At 36.3% G+C, this 20805-nt stretch overlaps 1 protein-coding gene across 6 annotated transcripts in view; it reads right to left on the bottom strand.

Annotated features, from left to right (window-relative positions):
• LOC145662950 (uncharacterized) overlaps window positions 1–20805 on the bottom strand; it is a 48308-nt gene that overhangs the window by 12179 nt on the left and 15324 nt on the right. For 2 of the 6 annotated variants that reach the window (XM_081729009.1, XM_081729007.1), the window contains exon 2: window positions 17628–17952. The exons of 3 other annotated variants lie outside the window; for them this stretch is intronic. The gene's annotated coding sequence lies outside the window, so the exon portion shown is untranslated. Of the gene's footprint in view, window positions 1–17275; window positions 17522–17627; window positions 17953–20805 lie in introns of those variants that run through there. One more of the 6 variants, XM_081729010.1, reaches the window with a different exon arrangement.

Here is a 20805-nt window from a genome sequence, read left to right as displayed (position 1 = left end):
CACGGATAGATACATATAACATTTTGTACAGTATTTGCTATTTTTGTTCACTGATTATTTCTCTGTATTATTTACTATTACTGTATCAATTATTTTTATTGGACATGCAGTACAGTACATAAGTAAAACACAATACAAATAAAGCAGTGTTTAGCATACACATATCCCTTTTTAAAAAGATGTCTTTCATAGTCTTCTGCATAATTAAGCTGTCTCGTTTCTTGGCTGCTAAATTGCGCAGAAGCCGTAACACCATAATGTCAGCTGGTGTCGTGTTGCCTTGCTGTTTGACGCAATGCAGTACCTTCTCGATCGCTATCAAATCATTCGTGTGACTGATTCTTTCAACATTCACGATTTAATTGTCATCTTCATCACCCGAACTGTTATCTTGTGTGACCAAATTTCCAATGCTCTCATTAGACAGTTCATACAGTTCATCATCTCGCATCCAATCACTAGTATCTTCATTTGTTGCTGCCTCTGTAACCTGTCGCCTGTTTAAGAGATCTACTAATTCTACATCATTTGAAGATTCTTGAATTTGTGAAATCCTTCTGCTATCATTATTTGGCGAAATATATTCCAGCTTCTCAGGACGATAGATTCTTTCAGATTGTCCCAAGATTCTGTCACCCAGTAAATGACATATTTTAGATTAACCACTTTTAGGTTTTTGACAACAGTGTTATTATTTTCTAGATCTTCCAATAAGTGTTTCAAAAGACACACGCAGAAATAAAAACGTCGGGTGTGGTCGTTATCTTAACGTCAGCTTCACTTTTGCTTTGTTGCTGAAACAAAGGCGTGCAAACTGCTTATTGTTGTCACCAGACTGTTTTAAAGGATGTTTTTTTGTTTATTTCGATTAAGCTCGGATAACACGGAACCTCGGTTAATCAAAACTCGGATAATCGGGACTCCACTACATCTTAATTACTATCAAAACTAGACAAAGTTACATTAACATGTCCAATTTATCTACACTTTTGAAATGGTATCATCGGACACTATAGCTTATCCAGACTTAAGAGTGGACTGTTGATCTTATGGGAACAGCGATGCCAAGTTGAGCATTAAAAACAAATGCAGAACAGAGCGCGCTTATATTATACTGCCGACTGATGTTGCCAACTCACGTAGTAAAAAAAGAAATCCACACCACAACGATTAATAAATAATAATAATAATAATAATAATAATAATAAACTTACCACATTGAATCAATCACACTCCAAAGAATCAATTCCTTCCATATCATCATCATCATCCCAACCCAACCCAACTTATACTTTTACCAGGGTTTTTCTGCCTTAAATAATTAAACACATTCATAACAGTAGCCCTTTCTTTGCTCTTCAACACTTGACCACTCTTACGCTTAAAAGAGGTGCTGGCTGTAATTTCTTCCATTTTGATATATTAACGCACACTCACACACCTATGCACACACAGACGGCGCGATTTTGTTCCCAGAACAGCACAGTAAGTAAATGAACACAATCAAGAAAATGCCGAATGTTCAGAGACCACACTGCACATACACTGCACAATAGCAAAGACACAACAGATAATAATTTCGTCTGGAATCTGACATGAGTCATCTAGCACGACCAGTAGGTATGCTATTGGCCCCACCCATCGCACCAAATTGTCTCCCTATTTCCTTGTGTAGTTTCTGAAACCAACGCTATTATGAAACCCAACAGAAATCACAGTCAGTTATGAACTCCCAAAGAAATTTCAATGCACGAAAGATAAAAGAAATATGAAATGCGTCCTGCAGCAATTCTCGCTGAAATTTCCTTCCCGACGAGCAATACATAGGCCTATATATGAGTGATTCCATTTCAAATCGTCCAGGGTGGTCCACACGACTGTCTCAGATTTAGTTCATTTTTTAAAATAAGAAACTACATACAAAATTATTAGACCCATATTTTTTCTTTTTGCTGAAAAAAAATTTTTCTTCGACATACAGCCTTCCAAAATGGCCGCCCTCCTCTCAGATTGCTCGAAAAACTGAAAAACATGTCAAATTAAAAATTTTATTGTAGAGAAACGAGCGTACTTAGTAACGTAATCGCAATAGCAGCAAGAGTATAAAGTTGTATGTTTCGTTGGAGGGCCAAAATTTGTCTATTGGTTCAATAGGAATCGCGCAATTCACTCGTAATGTTGCCAACTTTGATGAAATTTTTGCTAACTTCAAACCTTTTTTTTCCCTGTCCTCACGAGCAATATCAACCATCTGCTTCTAGCATCGAAATCTACTCCATAAGGTCTCTTGAAAATGTAAAGGACTTACGTTTCTGATTATTACATCCCACGTTATAGCATGATGAAAAGCTGAAAATTGCATTAAGACGCCATGTTTGGACACCATTTTCTCAAAAACCCCACCTTTTAAAAATCTGAATTTTTTACATGTATTGGAGAAGTACCTAAGTATTTAAAATCCGTTAACCGTTCATGCGGCTGCAGCCCCTAACATTCGCAATTAATTGTTGAAATTTCGATTTTTGTACTTGCAATGTAAATATTTCCTATGGGCATTTAGGTCCTATACACAAGGCGATTTGAAAGGGAGTATGAAAATTTTGAGAGTAGAATCCTGACATCAAATCCAGTAGAAAAGTTCCTATAAACATGAGTCGAATTCCGCTTCGTTTTCGAGTTACAGGGTTTCCAACTCGGGATCCAAAATCGGTTCGGAACAATAGAAAATGAAATATATATTTCGCGTTAAATCAGAAACTGTGTTAAAGCTTTGATAAAGTTCAGAAAGTTGATTTGTATCAATATGATGATTTTTACGTGCGTTGCAATTCAGTTGGCAGTGTTGCCAACTTGCTAGAACTTTTATTTGTTTCCAAAAGACACTACGTGGATTTTATTTGATATTTGGTATTCATTAGTGATTGCCAACATCACACGAAGCACAATTTTCCCTCACATCACCACAGTTTTCGAAAACTTACGTGTATTTCATTAAAAGGTTTTATCTCGTGCGTCATTGATAGTTTGTGTGATTCGGTGTCGTGAACATCGTCCTAGTGTTCTCTGAAACCATGAAAAATTGTTTACACTGGTAGCATGACATTGTAATGCACTAGTTAAGTGTTTGTGTGAATAACAATGGGGAAGCCCTATTACAGTAAGGACCGTATTAAATGTGTTGATTATGCTGGCCGTAAGGTGATTGTGCACAGAAAGAATTCTAGACAAAAAATTTATCTTGCGGTAAAATATATGGATTGCGTACAGCGTGTCAGCCCAAACGTACTATTAGGGGAGGATGATTATTTGTGTCTTGTACACAAGGCGATTTGAAAGGCAGTATGAAAAATTTTGAGATGTGAATCCTTCACCGTAGTCTAGGTTTCACCGATAACGGCCGTTTTAATGGGGACACATTCATGTTTAGCATGTTAACTATCTGGTTAATGGTTTCCAAATCTACATTCAGAGGAACAAATTCTTTATCTTGCTGGTGCATAATTTCATATTTACATCTTCTTTCGTGATTACCAATATATCACACACATTCACGTTGTTCACGGTAAATATTCAAAGCACCCTTTACACGAATAATCATCCTCTCCTAATACTACGTTTTGGCAGACGCGCTGTACGCAATACATATATTTTACCGCAAGATAAAATGTTTGTCAAGAATTCTTTCTGTACACAATTATCTTATGCCTTTTAGAATCATCAACACATTTAATACGGTCCTTACTGTAATACACTGAGAAAAAAATTGTAGGCGGTAACTTAAAAAAATAGGTTACATGCGTAATTCCTGTACTTTTTGGACAACGTACAGCAGACGTATAACTGAAAATGCATGTTTTATAATACTTTCTGTATAAGTGTTCCATCTATACGTACTTTCTGTATGAAACAATGTAGGCGGTCAGGATCTCAGATACAAATGGACGTATATAACATATAGCTGGCGAAGGTAACATAAGTATATACATGTGATATACGGAAAACTGTTAGATGTCAGACATCCTGCAACAGCATGATGTAACATCTAAGGGCAGTGCCTATGTAGCATACGGATAACGTACACTCCGTACAGATTTCTATAGTAAGCAAAAGGATACCGTATATTTGTACAATATACCGCTGTACGGAAAACGGATTTTTCTCTGTGTAGGACTTCCCCATTGTTATTCACACAAACACTGTAACTAGTGCACTACAATGTCATGTTACCAGTGAAAACAATTTTCATGGTTCCAGAGAACACTAGGACGATGTTCACGACACCGAATCTCGTAATAAACTGTTTCGTGGTTGCAGCAGAACTTCTTGATTAAATTCGAACTTGATGCGTGGAGTTACGAGAGGTTTTGCGATAATAAAAAATATTTTTCTTCTTCATCTTTATTTTATTATTATTATTATTATTATTATTATTATTATTATTATTATTATTATTACAACTTACACAGACGTAGTTTTTATTCGACATTTTGGTTTTACTAATGATGGCATACATCAAGTGAAATTCACACGTAATGTTGCAAACTATCAATAACGCATGAGATAAACCTTTTAATGAAATACATGTAAGTTTTCGAAAACTGTGGTAATGTGGGGAAAATTATGCTTCATGTGATGCTGGCAATCACTAATGAATACCAAATATCAAATAAAATCCACGTAGTGTCTTTTGGAAACAAATGAAAGTTCTAGCAAGTTGGCAACACTGCCAACTGAATTGCAACGCACGTAAAAATCATCATATTGATACAAATCAACTTTCTGAACTTTATCAAAGCTTTAACACACAGTTTCTGATTTAACGCGAAATATATATTTCATTTTCTATTGTTCCGAACCGATTTTGGATCCCGAATTGGAAACCCTGTAACTCGAAAACGAAGCGGAATTCGACTCATGTTTATAGGAACTTTTCTACTGGATTTGATGTCAGGATTCTACTCTCAAAAAATTTTCATACTCCCTTTCAAATCGCCTTGTGTATAGGATCTAAATGCCCATAGGAAATATTTACATTGCAAGTACAAAAATCGAAATTTCAACAATTAATTGCGAATGTTAGGGGCTGCAGCCGCATGAACGGTTAACGGATTTTAAATACTTAGGTACTTCTCCAATACATGTAAAAAATTCAGATTTTTAAAAGGTGGGGTTTTTGAGAAAATGGTGTCCAAACATGGCGTCTTAATGCAATTTTCAGCTTTTCATCATGCTATAACGTGGGATGTAATAATCAGAAACGTAAGTCCTTTACATTTTCAAGAGACCTTATGGAGTAGATTTCGATGCTAGAAGCAGATGGTTGATATTGCTCGTGAGGACAGGAAAAAAAAAGGTTTGAAGTTAGCAAAAATTTCATCAAAGTTGGCAACATTGCGAGTGAATTGCGCGATTCCTATTGAACCAATAGACGAATTTTGGCCCTCCAACGAAACATACAACTTTATACTCTTGCTGCTATTGCGATTACGTTACTAAGTACACTCGTTTCTCTACAACAAAACTTTTAATTTGACATGTTTTTCAGTTTTTCGAGCAATCCGAGAGGAGGGCGGCCATTTTGGAAGGCTGTATATCGAAGGAAAAATTTTTTTCAGCAAAAAGAAAAAAATTGGGTCTAATAATATTGCATGTAGATCCCATATAAAAAAAATAAATGAAATCTGAGACTATGATGGGGACCAATTGTGGTTTGCCTGGACGATTTGAAATGGAATTGGTCATATAATTAATAATCGAACTCAGATGTTCCGAGGAGATGAATCAGTGTTTGGCCTATAAAGTTTTACACTTAGCGTTTATATTTAATACAAATAAGTTAATAGCTATGGAAAGATATGGATTATGGCTGTAGCTTGGTTAAATAATAATGATAATAATAATAATAATAATAATAATAATAATAATAATAAAAATAATAATAATAATAATAATAATAATAGACCTAATAAAACTGAAGTATTGGAAAAACATCCCGCAGACCATCCCTTGAAATTATTACTGCCTTTTTATTCAGAGTGTTCCCGTGGATGAGTGGTTACGCTCGCCGTCTTGTAATCAAAGGATCCTGGGTTCGATTCCCGGTGGGGACACAAGTTGTTCGAATCTCGCGTTAAGCTGCAGTAACGTTTCCGCTTTCTTTCATTTTTTTGATTAAAATATTTTTCTTTGGTTGAGATAGAAAAGGGGATGGAAGTAAAATTTTACTTTTTCTTAAAATCAGAAAGATTTCATTCAATTCTTTCTGTCCGTACTTTTATTCCTTTTTAGGTACCTTTTCTCGTACTTGAAATCAGTGGAAGTGACAATACTAAGAAGAGTACGAATGTAGGTTCACACTACGGTGAAATTTCTCGTCAGTTGGCAACGGTATCTTTCAGGAGACAGTTTTAGTCACGTGAAAATGCACCGACAACATTTTAGCAGCCGTTACGTTTATCGTGTCTTCCCCATTCGAGTTTAAAAAACAAAAACTAGTCATTAAAAGCTAATTAAATACTTTATAAGGAAAAGAGAAGTTACGAAAATTATTTTTGTATCGTCGGTAAATATTTAACATTCTTTAAGGTAAATTACAGTAGTGAAACCTGTTCTGTTTAAGGCGGTAAGTACGCAGAAGTAAAAGCCCATAAGCAACCACAGTACAGTTTTAACTCAGGACGAGCTATATAATAATTAAAAAAGCGATTGGATTTTTGAGGATGATATGGTGAAGACATGCAGTGCAAACGGTAGTTAATGTTCGATTTTCGTAACACAAAACTATTTACCACGGTACTCTTAATATACACAATGTACTTACTTCAACTGAATATCCAATGCACGTTGATACATTAGATTTCTTATAATAGCAGCTTAAAATAAAAACAGCTACTAACCTTTCATATACCTATCAATATTTGACTTGGGATATTTCGATGGTTTCTAAAATTATCCCAAATCACATATTCAAGGTTTTTCATTCTACAACATGTGACAAAAACTCTCCTTAGGAGTAAAATGAAAGTGATGTGGTTACAGTCTTAATGAGCTAAAACACTTATCTATTAATAAAACCATATACAATATCCTATTAGTTTGATCACAGATGACCAAAAGGACTTATAATACAACTTCAAGGTTAATATAACCTAACGTAACGTAACGTAACCTAACCTAACCTGCTAACAACAATGCTAACTTCAACAACGTTTGTTATCATAACGGGACTGCATATTTAACTAAATGAGTTTTTAAAATGTTATAGGACAAGTAATGCTATTTACTCCATGCTAGTGAAATAGACGCTTCATAACAGGAATAATATTAATACTCGTCTTCATATTAGAATGGAACTTCGCTCGAACATCTTCAGTTGTTAGAAAGTTATTTTCACTTATACATGAAGAGCCAAATAACCTCATTGCAGACGGCCCCATTGAACTATAGAGCCATTCCAGATCAAATCAATACAATTTGAAAACAAAATTTACCTTACCATCTCAGATTGTCATGAAATTTTGCACATTGGTACTATTCATATAGACTAAGAAAAATACCAAATTTCAACTTTATATAACGACCGGTATTGAAGATAGGGCTATGTAAAGTTTGGAAAAAATGCCCAAAATAGCATGTTCAATGTATTTTGATATTGGAATGAATTGCAGATCTCCTAATTGAGCTAGCGAGCTCGTTGAGGTGTCATTTTACAGCATTTTTCATGCGCTTTCATGATAATGGGTTCATTGTTAAAACAAATTTTAAAAATTAACACTATAGTTTTCATTAATACCCTGTACCTAGCTGAAAAATACACGAATGCATTTTTTTAACATGTGGGAATAAATATGAACACTAACATGAAGAGTACAGTAATGGGTCTAAAAAAAATCATACTGACATGTTATCTGCTGGCTATACTTATTACCTCATACTTTAAAAACTAACTTAGAGCAAATTAAAGTGCTGATACTTTTGAACTTTAAAATAATATTAATACAAGTTTCATAATTAAAAATTTTACTGTAAATAAAACGTGGTTTGTAAAAAGTGTACAGATAGCACTGGTACAACGACAGGGTTGGATGGTTTAAATCAGGTATTTTTTTACTTAAAAAAATGCAAAAATGCCACAAATCGTAAATACAAGTGCCACGTGAATTTCATAGTGACGTTTTCACATATGTTGAATCATCTGTGCTAATTGAATCTAATTTTCGCCTTGTTATTAACGGGTCCCGATGAGCCCACAAAATTTCTCTCAGGTGAAAAACGTGTAGTGGTTTAGATGCCACTTTAAGTAGTATGTCGAATCCTTCATAACCTCGCTGTTACATAAGGACGTTAAGCCTAAACAAACCAAACGAATTGAAGCAGCTTTAGCGGGTAGATATTAATTCATTGGCAAGCAACAAGGAGCCTTCCTTAACTACACAAAATAAATCTCAAAGAATTGCTGTCATCTGTGATTTTTCTGAAAATTAATGTACAGCGCTGAAGATGAAGCACAGAGTTACCACTGGACAAGCTAACAGGTCATAATCCATCCTTTTGTTTTAAATTTCAAACAGGAAAACAAAGTTGAACATGTTAAATATGCAGTTGTTTCTGATTGCCTGGAGCACAGTACAGTTGCTGTTTACACCTTTCAAAAAAAGACTCATATCTAGGCTTCGGATTTTTAGGTCCCAAAAAATTCAAATTAGGATCTTAAAAAGTGCATTTCAGGATTTTATAGGTTCTTAAAAACACGGTTTACGATTTTTAGCTTTATATTACTGAAAACGGAATATTACTACACTTTAACCCTTAAACAGCCAACGTGAGTCCAATGGACTCATCGCATATATTTTTTTATCCAGCTGCAATTTATTTCTTACTCAATAGATTTCTCTTTATAGATATGCTATCGGTAGATAATGTAAAGTGTGAATACAATTTGGAATTGTAAAAATATACAATAGGGTAGGATTTAAAAATATATTTCTAATTTCGTAACAGAAAAGGCCAACATGAGTCCAATGGACTCATTACTGAGTTGCTTCATATATTTTGGTTCATAGTGGTAATATAGGTAATTGTCTTTAATTATTAATTATATGTCACATTTATATCAGTTGATTCTTGTTGTGGTGCAGGCAGTGGAACTGTTAGTGTATGTTAGTGCTAATGGAAGTGCAGAAATGGATGCTTTTTCAAATATTGCATAAGTAAATCGCTAGTTGTTAGGGATTAAGACAAAGACATTATGTGCAGTGAACTCGAAGATAGCGGAAGTGATTGGGAAAGTGAAACATTAGAAGTTTCTGATACGGTTAGTAATTCTGAGATTGAAGATGTTGGAAATCGGTGGCAAAGTAATGAAAAGATTTTATATGCAAAGGATGGAACCTCATGATATTCTGAACCTCCTTGACCACAGAATACAAAATCTCAGAACATTATCAGGGGGAGTTAATAAGGTTCCTTTTTCCAAATAAAATAATCGAAGATCCCTTAGACGCTCTGTTATTATTTATTCAAGACGATGTGTGAAGACTATCGTTTGGTATACCCATGAAGAAGCAACATGCAGAATCAGTGGAAGCCGGTCAATGAGAGAGCATTGAAGTATTTACTTGGACCTTTGTATACTACTGGTAGTCTCAAAGCCAAAGATCTGACCATAGAACTGCTATGGGATAAAAAGTATGGACCACCAAAATTTTGCGGTGCGATGAGTAAAAACAGGTTCAAGTATTTGCGCATGTTTATCCAATTTGATGACAAAACAACAAGAAGTGACAGAAGAAATAAAGATAAACTGGCGTCAATACGTGAAGTTTGGAAAAGAATGAACCAATGCTTGAAAAACCACTATGACCCTGGGGAAATTTTGAATGTTGACGAAAAGCTTGTTCCATTCACAGGTAGATGTCTATTTACACAATATATGCCGTTGAAACAAGGTAAGTGTGGGAGGAAGGTATGATGAATAGCAGATTCCAAAACACATACTCCTTTTGTATGGTACACCGTACGTTAGAAAATATAATAACAGCTAAAAATTTGGGACAAAATGTGGTCTTGCATTTGTCGGAGTCTTACTCTGGGAGTAAAAAATATCACATGCGATAATTATTTCACACATTTTGATCTCGCCAACACATTGCTTCGCAATGGTCTCACACTAGTGGGAACAGTGAAAAGCAAAATATGTTCGTTCCACTTGAATTCTTACCAAACAGAAAGAAGGAAGAGACCAATTGGCCCATGAATATTCATGGCAAAGACAGACTAATATATGGCCATTTATCAGCTCCAGAAGTCTCATCCAGCCACATATTGGCAATAGACGTGCTGTAGGTCTTGACAAATCAATCCAGTCTGTGGCTGCTGAGTTCAAAACTAGTGATATAGACTAATGCATGTTACCAACATAAGGTTGGAGATGGAAAGAAGAAGCGATTTTTTTACTTGTGTGATGCGCGAAAAGGACAATTACAAAGGCAACATGCAGGACCTGCCAAAAGCATGTCTGTTCTGAAGATTCGGTTGTACTTAGATATGCAAAAATGTAAATCAGAAAACAAGAAAAACTAAGCACGTTCTTCAGTAGTTCCAGGAAATTACAAGAGCATTCCAAACCAACAATTGAAGAGCTCAATTCCAAAAGAGCCTAAGTCAAGAAAGTAAGCTTTCCAGGAGACGATATTTTGTGTGAGTTTCCATCATTCTATTTCCGTAGAAGAAAAGTAATCTACGTAAAAGAAAATTTTAATTCTCTACGTTTCGTAAAATAACGGTGAAATTATCATCTATAGCAAAAGTTTTATAAGTATTTGTAAGCATGAGTCACAAAATAACTTCAGAGAATACTGTTGTCTAAGGACATTTTGGACAATAACTCAGTTTTCTTTCGCCTACAACTAATTTGGCTTATGTAGTTTTGTCATGAAAGCCTGTTCAATATACGAAGATGCAGAACAAATATCTCAAAATTGACAAAAATTGACTTAGGCTCTTTTGGAATCCACCCCTTCAATTGCATTACTTATATTGTTTCTAATAACTTAGAATAGTTTGAGAAAAGAGGTTCTTGAAAATCTAGTAGTTAGCAAAAGTTGTTTCTACTAAAATTTATAATTACACTACCTTTTAAACAATACAAGAAAAGTAATTTTAATTTCCACGAAAATTTTATATCAGATGGCAACACTGACGAGTTTGTAAACACTATAAGAATACGTGGTTGTTATACTTTCATGTTCCGTCGGAAATACTTAAAAATATTATACGAAATTACACTCAATAACACAATATATGACCTGATAACACGATATCAACAGTGTGAGTCCATTGGACTCACCTTGGCTGTTTATTATAGGAAAATAGGTTGGCCGTTGTAGGGTTAAACACTTTGTTAACTATTTCATACTTAAATGGTAACCTTAATTTAGTAAGCTTTATGCTAACCAGTCTTCTGAGTAATAAAAATAATAAAACTCTTCTTACCTTGGACTTTTTTTGATAGCTGAAATATAGTTTAACATATGTATGGCCTATCGTACTATAGTAGTAGTAGTAGTAGTAGTAGTTGTTGTTGTTGTTGTTGTTGTTGCTTTTGTTAGTTTTCTTATATTTGAAATTTTATACACCACCACAAATATCACTTCACTTTTCTAACGATACACTGAGGAAATACGAATATTCAAATATTGTTTTTCCGGCACTTTTCATGTTTTCTATAGCTCAAAAAGTGGTCACTTCACTCTCTGTAATGGCACTGAACAACAAAATATTTGGCAAGATTTTCTGTTGTGAACTTTTTCCTGTCGTCTGACAAAATTCTCTTGAATGCAGAAAAACTGCGTTCCACATCACACGATGTAAGAGGCGCATACTTCATACTGGCTAATTCCTCGGGATTCCATAGCAAATTTTCTTGGACATTGTCTCCACGAAGAATTTGGCCCACTAGTTGTATCTGTGTGAAATCAGGACTGCGTTTCAAAACCGCCTCTAACTTGTCCGCAATTTTTGTTCCAACTTCCCCAGGTACTTTTTTCTCTTTTACTTCTTGAAGAATTTGAAGAGCTTCTGTTTGTGGAAGAGACTTCTTCTCCAATTCAGTGATGGCTTGAGGCAGATGAGAAAAGTTGGCTTTAATGTAACTTAGTTGTTGTACAGCAAACAGTGACTTCAGTGCTTTTTTTTTTTTTTTTTTTTTTTGCAGACGTGATTAAAGCGGCTTCAATCTCGTCGAGAGAATCGATGACCTGAACAATGCTTTCAAAATTATCTGCATAGTACAGTGCTGCTGAGAGCCACGTTCCCCAACGGGACACAACGGGCTGTGGTTGCACTGGTTTGTTGGGAAGCATATCCTTGAAGGTCGCCACTCTGTTAGGAGCTTTCAAGAAAACCTTCTTTACAGATGAAATTATGTCGTTGAAGATTGACTACGTGTTTGAAAGTATTTTTCAAGTTAAAAATAACTATAAAGAATCATTTAGGACGTTATAGGTTCTAAAAGCTAATTTAGGATTTTTTAGGTCCTAACCCCCCAATTAGGACATTTTAGGTTCTATAAAACTAATATAGTTCTGCTTATAGCAACTTGAAATGTAAACAAACACGAATTTTTTGCATTCACTGTACAGGAATAAAATAGGTTCGAACCTAAGAATCCGGAGCCTACTCATATCATTTCTGACATCCAAATTTCAAAAACTTCAAAACAATTTTTTTTTTTTTAAATTGTATTTTTTCCCGACAGGTCTGCCGCTCAATGCAAAGATAAGAAAAACTTTTTGAACCTCTGCTTTCATGAGGGAGCTTTTAAAGTGAAAGGAGAGTGGTACTTCTCGGCAATAGCACATGGCAAAGGGCCTTGTGATGGAGTAGGCGGTTCAGTAAAGAGACTGGCAGCTTGTGCTAGCTTGCAAGGACCCTATAACAATCAAATTCAAAATCCAAGACAACTTTTTGAGTGGACAGTAGAAAACATTACCAAAGTAAATTTTGCCTATTCAACCCAAGAGGAATACACTGAAGCTGAAATGTTCCTGGAAAGTCGCTTCGATCAAGAATTGACTATTAACGGAACACAACAATAGCATGCATTCATTCCGAAAACTACATCAACATTATTGGTGAAACACTTTCCAGATGATTTGCAGGGTTGGGAAAAAAAGGGTCAAAATCTCCAAATAATCTTCAATTAGAAGAAATATCAGGCTATGTCACCTCCGTCTATGAAGGAAATTGAGGGTTGGAGTATGTTTTACAGAAAAATGAAGAACTTGATGAAGTAAAAATAACTTTTCTTCATCCACTTGGGCCATCTCCATCATTCTCACATCCAAGAAACGCTGATGAAGTGTGGATGTCTGTAGTGGACGTCAGGGCCGGATTAAAGGGGGTGTATTAGGGGGACTATAGCTCGAGCTTCCAGATGAACAGGGGCCTCCACTCTGCTCAAAATCTCAACTGGCTATCTAAAAAGAGTCATGAAGGTACAATCATCATCATAAAACAAAATATGATCAAAAATATGAAACATATTCCCTTAAATTTCCTACTGTACTTTTACAGAACTGTATTAGGTGAAGTTAGCAGGGGCCATATTTTTTTCTTTCTTTTTTAGCCCCGGGTCTCCAGCAGGGTTTGCCCAAGTGGGCCCAGCCCGAAAAAACCCGGTGGGTTTTTTCGGGTTGGACCCGCCTGAAAAAAACCACTTTAAAACCCACCTGGGTTTTTGACCTATTTGTTAGTATATTATTGGTACAACTAAGGTAATCACATTGTAAGTGGTTTTTATCAGATTTTAGACTTTCCTTGGGCAAATTAGAGGTTTTCACGTTAGGGTATACAACAACATTCAACATAAGACCTTTATAAAGCTTTGAATGTGCTAAATAAATTTTAAAAAACTTACCTTAGCTTGAGGTAGTTATAGAACAAATTAATGTATGAATTATGGTTATAGCCTTTTGAAGTAAAATAAGCAATTTTGTACTTCAGAAAATATTTTCCGTGAATAGTGTGCTCGTCGACTAGGCGACACCGAGGGACGTTATCACTCATACGTTTGACGGGTTTAAGGTCATATGTGCCGGTACTAATAGTACATATGTAAATACATTAGTAAAACTATTAGTATTATTTCTTACCTTTGATGTAAAACACAAGTTTTTTCAACTAAAATTTGGTTGAACAATAACAGTTTAGTTCAGTCATTTGTTGCTACTCTTCAAATAAGCATTCTGTAGAAGTTTTGATGTACACGCCGTGAAAGAAGTGCTCTAGAAATTCCCGAATTAAACGCAGAAAGATCGGAATGAATACTTCAATAATAAAACTATTTATTTTACGCTTAAGCCTGCCATACGTCCCGTAAAAAACGAAACAGTCCCGTTTTTGGGCCCGAGTGTCCCGCGTCCCCGTAAATTTAGTCGGGACAGGGAAATGTCCCGTATTTTAACTCCGTTCCATTTCTGCTATCATTATCAGGTTATTCGAAAAGTGAAAAATAAAAAATTCTGACATTGGCTGGGAATTCTGTAATTAGTGAATGTACAGTACGCTGTTCCATGTAACAGTTTCGAGGAAGTTATTACACCACCCTGTTCGACTTGATAGCGAGCGAAATTTGGAATGTTACTTTTTTCCATTGAACTTGATGGAAACTTGGATACTCTCCGGAACATTTAAAAAAAAAAAAAAAAAAAGGGCTTTGAGTGTTTTTACATTTACAAACAAGGGGGAAGATGGCTGACCTTTTCTCCAGTAACACAGGGGCTCAGAATTGTGCTTTGGTCCAGGTCTTAGAAAAATGTAAACCTGGTCCTGTCAATTACACACGACACAGGGAGAAAAACCAGCTTTTCATCAGATTAAACTGACGAACGTAATTTTGGCAAATACATCCATGTAAATAAATATTGCTAAACGCGCGAAGAATATTGAAGGTAGATTGTACCACTGATTTAAATAATTTGCATATTGATTTCCTGTAAAGCATTTTTATAGCACATCTTAAGTTTTTAGGCATCTTCAGTCTATACTATTAATTGCAGGGTACGAAGAGAGAAAAGCAGCTGCTGCTTAGTGAACTTTCGCCTATTATATTCTTGGAAACAAATAAAATAAAAATGAAATCTTTTACTTTTAGTCTCACGGTTATGACTGCTATGCTCAAGGTGACGGTGATGATGAGAAATGAATGAAATGACGGAATGAAGAAAGTGGGAGGAAACGTGAGAATCCTGAGAAAACCCACGCACAAGGTGTTTGTCCACCACAAAGCTCACTTGACGCGAGCTGGGATCGAACTAGGGACCCCATGCACCAGAGGTGAACGCTCTACCACTGAGCCACCGCGGTCTATTATACTTTTGTTCATAACCAAACTATAGTTCAATTCATTGGGTTGGAAAGTTGAGGGGTGGGATCTGAGGTGTCCCGTATTTTCATGGAGAAAATATGGCAGGTTTATTTACGCTGGAAGATGTTAATTTCATTAATTGTATCTTTGTTTTAAATTAATAGACCCCTTTTGGTATTCATATTTGGCGAACGTTAGTCAGGCTTCTGGATGACTTGATCTACATTTGTTCGTTTGTCTGCCGACCTCCTTCATGGCTAAGCGGTTAGTGTACGCGTCTTCGGCGTGGGTGACCCGGGGTTGCACCCCGGAGAGAGCTCATGTGGTTCGAATTCCACTTTAATCAGTAGGTCCCGTTTCATATAGCCTCGCTGCTGAAAGGGATGTTAAACACAAAATCAACTCAACTCGTTTGTCTGCCTCTACCACACACACTACAGGGTACAGCTTTCGGCCTTTTAAGTTAAATTTTTCACAGTACAAGAAGAGACACTCTAAATTTCCTGTAGATTTTGGCGGCATACCAACGAAAATATCAAAATAGCGGCCATTTTTTCAAAACAGAGAGTATCTGCGCTACGAAGCGCAATTTTCAGTCTGTTAAGTTGAAATTTTGACGGTGGAAGCACAAGATATGCTAAATTTGCATTATAGATTTTCTCGGCGATCGAATGTAAAATTTCAAAATGGTGGCCATTTTTTCAAAACAGCAGTGAGTAGAAAATTGTTGCAAGTTGTGAGAATGACAATCTTGAAATATAAATTACAAATATAAATTACATTTTAACAATTTTACTCCAAAGACATTGAAATATTTCGAAAAAACCCAATTAAACCCGAAAAAACCCATATGGGGCCAGGTGGGTTGGGCTTTTTCAAAAAAGCCCGGGTTTTTTCAAACCCTGGTCTCCAGATGGGTTAATCCAGCCCTAGTGGGCGTTCTGACAAAAGTGAATCTTATAACTCCCGATGGAAGAAGTTACGTTCTCCTTGAGAGTGATGTATGCCGAACAAACACGGCTTTTTCAAATTTCAAGCGATAAACATATCCTATTACTTATTGAAAAGTTTTACCATGAAATCATCTGTTCCCTTTCTTCAAATTAGTGTTCATTTTTATTTTCACAGAAGTGTAAAATTTAGTATTCTTGTGTTATTACCCTACGTACAGAGTATTCTTGAAAAATAAGTATTAGTTCTGATTTTTTTTTTTTAACAATGAACCCATTATCATCCCAAATTTATATTTTGCCAGGTGCTTTACAATAATACTATCTTTTCATGGAATTCATTTCAAAATTTAAAAAAATGTACTTTTTGAAAACTTTTGACTTTAATTTTGAAAATAAAAATTTGTATTAGCTTATATGCTGTTGTACACCACAGGAAAGCGCAGGAATGCTGTAAAATGACACCTCAACCAGCTCGCTAGCTCAATTAGGAGATCTGCAATTCCAATTTCAAAATACATTGAACATGCTACTTTGGGCATTTTTTCCCAACTTTACATAGCCCTATTTTCAATACTGGTCGATATATAAAGTTGGAATTTGGTATTTTTCTTAGTCTATCTAGAGGGCATCTATGCGCCAAATTTCATTAAAATCTGAGATGCTGAGGTTAAGTCGCTGTGTTGAATTGATATGGAATGGTCCTATAAGCATTCATTCATTCAATTTGTACATGAATGAACAATAATCTAGGTTTCGTTTATTTATCTGATATGTACCGCATAGGGTTCACTTATACATATTTCAAATAGATTATACGGACATTAGGGTACATTAAATAGCATAATATATCCATAAAGAAATAAAATAACACCAAAATAATTGTCAGCTTAATCTTCTCTTAAATCACAATTAATAACCTACATTCTATCAACATACAAAACCTTATTTTATATACCTTACATAAAACCAAACATTCTATAAATACTGCTGGGCTTGTATATAGCTCGCTCCCCCCAGTCCTTTGTCAGGCATCGGAACTGGAAGAGTTGTCACCACCACCACCACCACCACCACTACCACTACTACTACTACTACTACTACTCCTACTCCTCTGCTGCTACTACTACTACTACCGGTACTGCTGCTACTACTATTTATATCGACAACAGAACCCAACCAACCCCTGCGGGACTTCTAACCCGTTCCTACTACTACTACTATTGCTACTATCACTACTACTACTACTACTATTGCTACTAACTACCACTACTACTACTACTACTATTGCTACTAACTACCATACTTACCATAAGATTTACATCTTAAATCTTTATAACATGCGATTCCGATTCATTATGAACTAATATGAATCGTCAGAATCACTATGATTCACTAAAAATTACTGTGGGGAGCTGCCTATACTCAATCCTACTGCAGTATTCTTATTCTGAAATCCAGTCAGAGTTTTAGTTGATTTTAGGCAACCTTAAGGCTGTATTCCCTATTACACTGTATCTGTTTGTTCAAGATGTTGGTTCCATGATCTAATTCGGGTTGATAGTCCTTATCGATGATATTCCGCAAAGTTCTTCAAATAAGTTTGTTGAATGTCTTCTCTAATTTTATTATCACCTGTTGATATGCATAAAATTAGAATTATCGAAATATAACTGCTTTCAATAGATATATATTATCTACATTATACTTGGGTTTACGGACTGTCTGAACAAATTATTGATTTTGAAGTGACTTTAAAATTAATAAAATTCTATTATAATCTTGTTTGTATGGGTTTTCGCTACATGCTTCATCAGATCCACTGATATATATATATATATATATATATATATATTTACATCAGCTAATGCTTCTGGCAACAAATACTATTCGAAGCTTTCTTGCACCCACTGGAAAACGTGAAGTATATTAATATTTATTTGCATATATTGTTATTGTAGACTGTTCCCATAATGCCCACCGACTTCGATTTTACAAAATTTGAGAAATAAATTTCACTTTTTATTTAGTGGTCAATTTGAAGGCATTTTGTTATACTACCATTAAGAAACCCATATACATCATATTACGAATCAATCATTATGGAACAATCTTATGTGTGACACGCAGCAGTGGTACCAATCTTTGAAAGTTTCATTTACAACTTTTTTCTTTTTTCTTTTTTAACTGATTTTGTGAGTAATGGTGCATTCAGTATAAAGGTACAACAAGATATTCTCTTTCTCTCTCTCTGTCCCTGTGTGTGTGTGTGTGTGTGTGTGTGTGTGTGTGTGTGTGTGTGTGTGTTTGTTTGTTTCTAGTTTCCGGCTTAAGCGTGTGGATACTACCAGGTATACTTTCGTGTGTACAAATGCTAGTGTGTGTGTGTGGCGCGGGTATATGAACTATTAATTGGGATCGCGTAGTGAAAATTATCAATATTAGTACGTACATACAAACGGCTGTTACTTCACACGATAACTTTGGACGAATGCGAATTTTTAAATTCTGCTTTTTGCAATAAATAAGTAGAGTGATTCCTCTCGAGGGAGTTCCCCTAAATAGTAGCCCCTACCATGTCCAATTAAATCACAAATTGCCGCAATCGTTTGTACATTGTTTGTACAGAAATGTACAGGCCAAATTTTCGTTTGCACACTATTAGGGGCGCCGCCAGAACGAAAACAAATTGGGGCTGTTTAACTGGTACCCCCCCCCCACCAACATGTTCTATTCAATCACTAATTATCGCAATCGTTTGTACTTCGTTTGTACAGAAATGTGCACCCGAAATTTTCGTTTGTACATAATTAAGGGCGCCGCCAGAACAGAAAAAATGGGGGCTGTCTAAGTTGTAGCCCCCCCCCCAAAACCAATTCAATCATAAGTTGTCGCATTCGTTTGTGCATCGTTTGTACAGAAATGTGCAGGCGAAATGTTTGTTTGAACAAACTTAGGGGCGTCGCCAGAACGAAAACAAAGTGGGGAGCTGTCTGAGTGGTAGCTCCCCCCACGATGTCCAATTGAATCACAAAGTATCGCAATCGGTTGTACATTGTTTGTACAGAAATGTGCAGGCCAAATTTTCGTTTGTACACTATTAGGGGCGACGCCAGAACGACAACAAATTGGGGGCTGTCTAGCTGGTAGCCCCCCCCACCATGTCCTATTCAATCACAAATTATAGCAATCGTTTCTACTTCGTTTGTACAGAAACGTGCAGGCGAAATTTTTGTTTGTACACAATTAGGGGCGCCGCCAGAACAGAAAAAATGGGGGCTAAGTGGTAGCCCCCCCCACCATGTCCAATTGAATCACAAATTGTCGCAATTTTTTGTATTTCGTTTGTACAGAAATGTGCAGGCGAAATGTATGTTCGCACGCAATTAGGGGCGCCGCCAGAACGAAAAAAATTGGGGGCTGTCTAAGTGGTAGCCCCCGACCATGTCCTATTCAATCACAAATTGTCGCAATCGTTTGTACTTCGTTTGTACAGAAATGTGCACGCGAAATTTTCGTTTGTACATAATTAAGGGCGCCGCCAGAACAGAAAAAAATGGGGGCTGTCTAAGTGGTAGCCCCCCCACCATGTCCAATTCAATCACAAGTTGTCGCATTCGTTTGTGCATCGTTTGTACAGAAATGTACAGGCCAAATTTTCGTTTGCACACTATTAGGGGCGCCGCCAGAACGAAAACAAATTGGGGCTGTTTAACTGGTACCCCCCCCCACCAACATGTTCTATTCAATCACTAATTATCGCAATCGTTTGTACTTCGTTTGTACAGAAATGTGCACCCGAAATTTTCGTTTGTACATAATTAAGGGCGCCGCCAGAACAGAAAAAATGGGGGCTGTCTAAGTTGTAGCCCCCCCCCCAAAACCAATTCAATCACAAGTTGTCGCATTCGTTTGTGCATCGTTTGTACAGAAATGTGCAGGCGAAATGTTTGTTTGAACAAACTTAGGGGCGTCGCCAGAACGAAAACAAAGTGGGGAGCTGTCTGAGTGGTAGCTCCCCCCACGATGTCCAATTGAATCACAAAGTATCGCAATCGGTTGTACATTGTTTGTACAGAAATGTGCAGGCCAAATTTTCGTTTGTACACTATTAGGGGCGACGCCAGAACGAAAACAAATTGGGGGCTGTCTAGCTGGTAGCCCCCCCCCCCACCATGTCCTATTCAATCACAAATTATAGCAATCGTTTCTACTTCGTTTGTACAGAAACGTGCAGGCGAAATTTTTGTTTGTACACAATTAGGGGCGCCGCCAGAACAGAAAAAATGGGGGCTAAGTGGTAGCCCCCCCCACCATGTCCAATTGAATCACAAATTGTCGCAATTGTTTGTACTTCGTTTGTACAGAAATGTGCAGGCGAAATGTATGTTCGCACGCAATTAGGGGCGCCGCCAGAACGAAAAAAATTGGGGGCTGTCTAAGTGGTAGCCCCCGACCATGTCCTATTCAATCACAAATTGTCGCAAT

The sequence above is a fragment of the Thermobia domestica genome, chromosome 10 (genome assembly GCF_964235325.1).
Source record: "Thermobia domestica chromosome 10, izTheDome1.hap1.1, whole genome shotgun sequence".
NCBI lineage: Eukaryota > Metazoa > Arthropoda > Insecta > Zygentoma > Lepismatidae > Thermobia > Thermobia domestica.
Note: the sequence above shows the minus strand (reverse complement) of the source record. Positions and strands in the feature narration are given on the sequence as shown.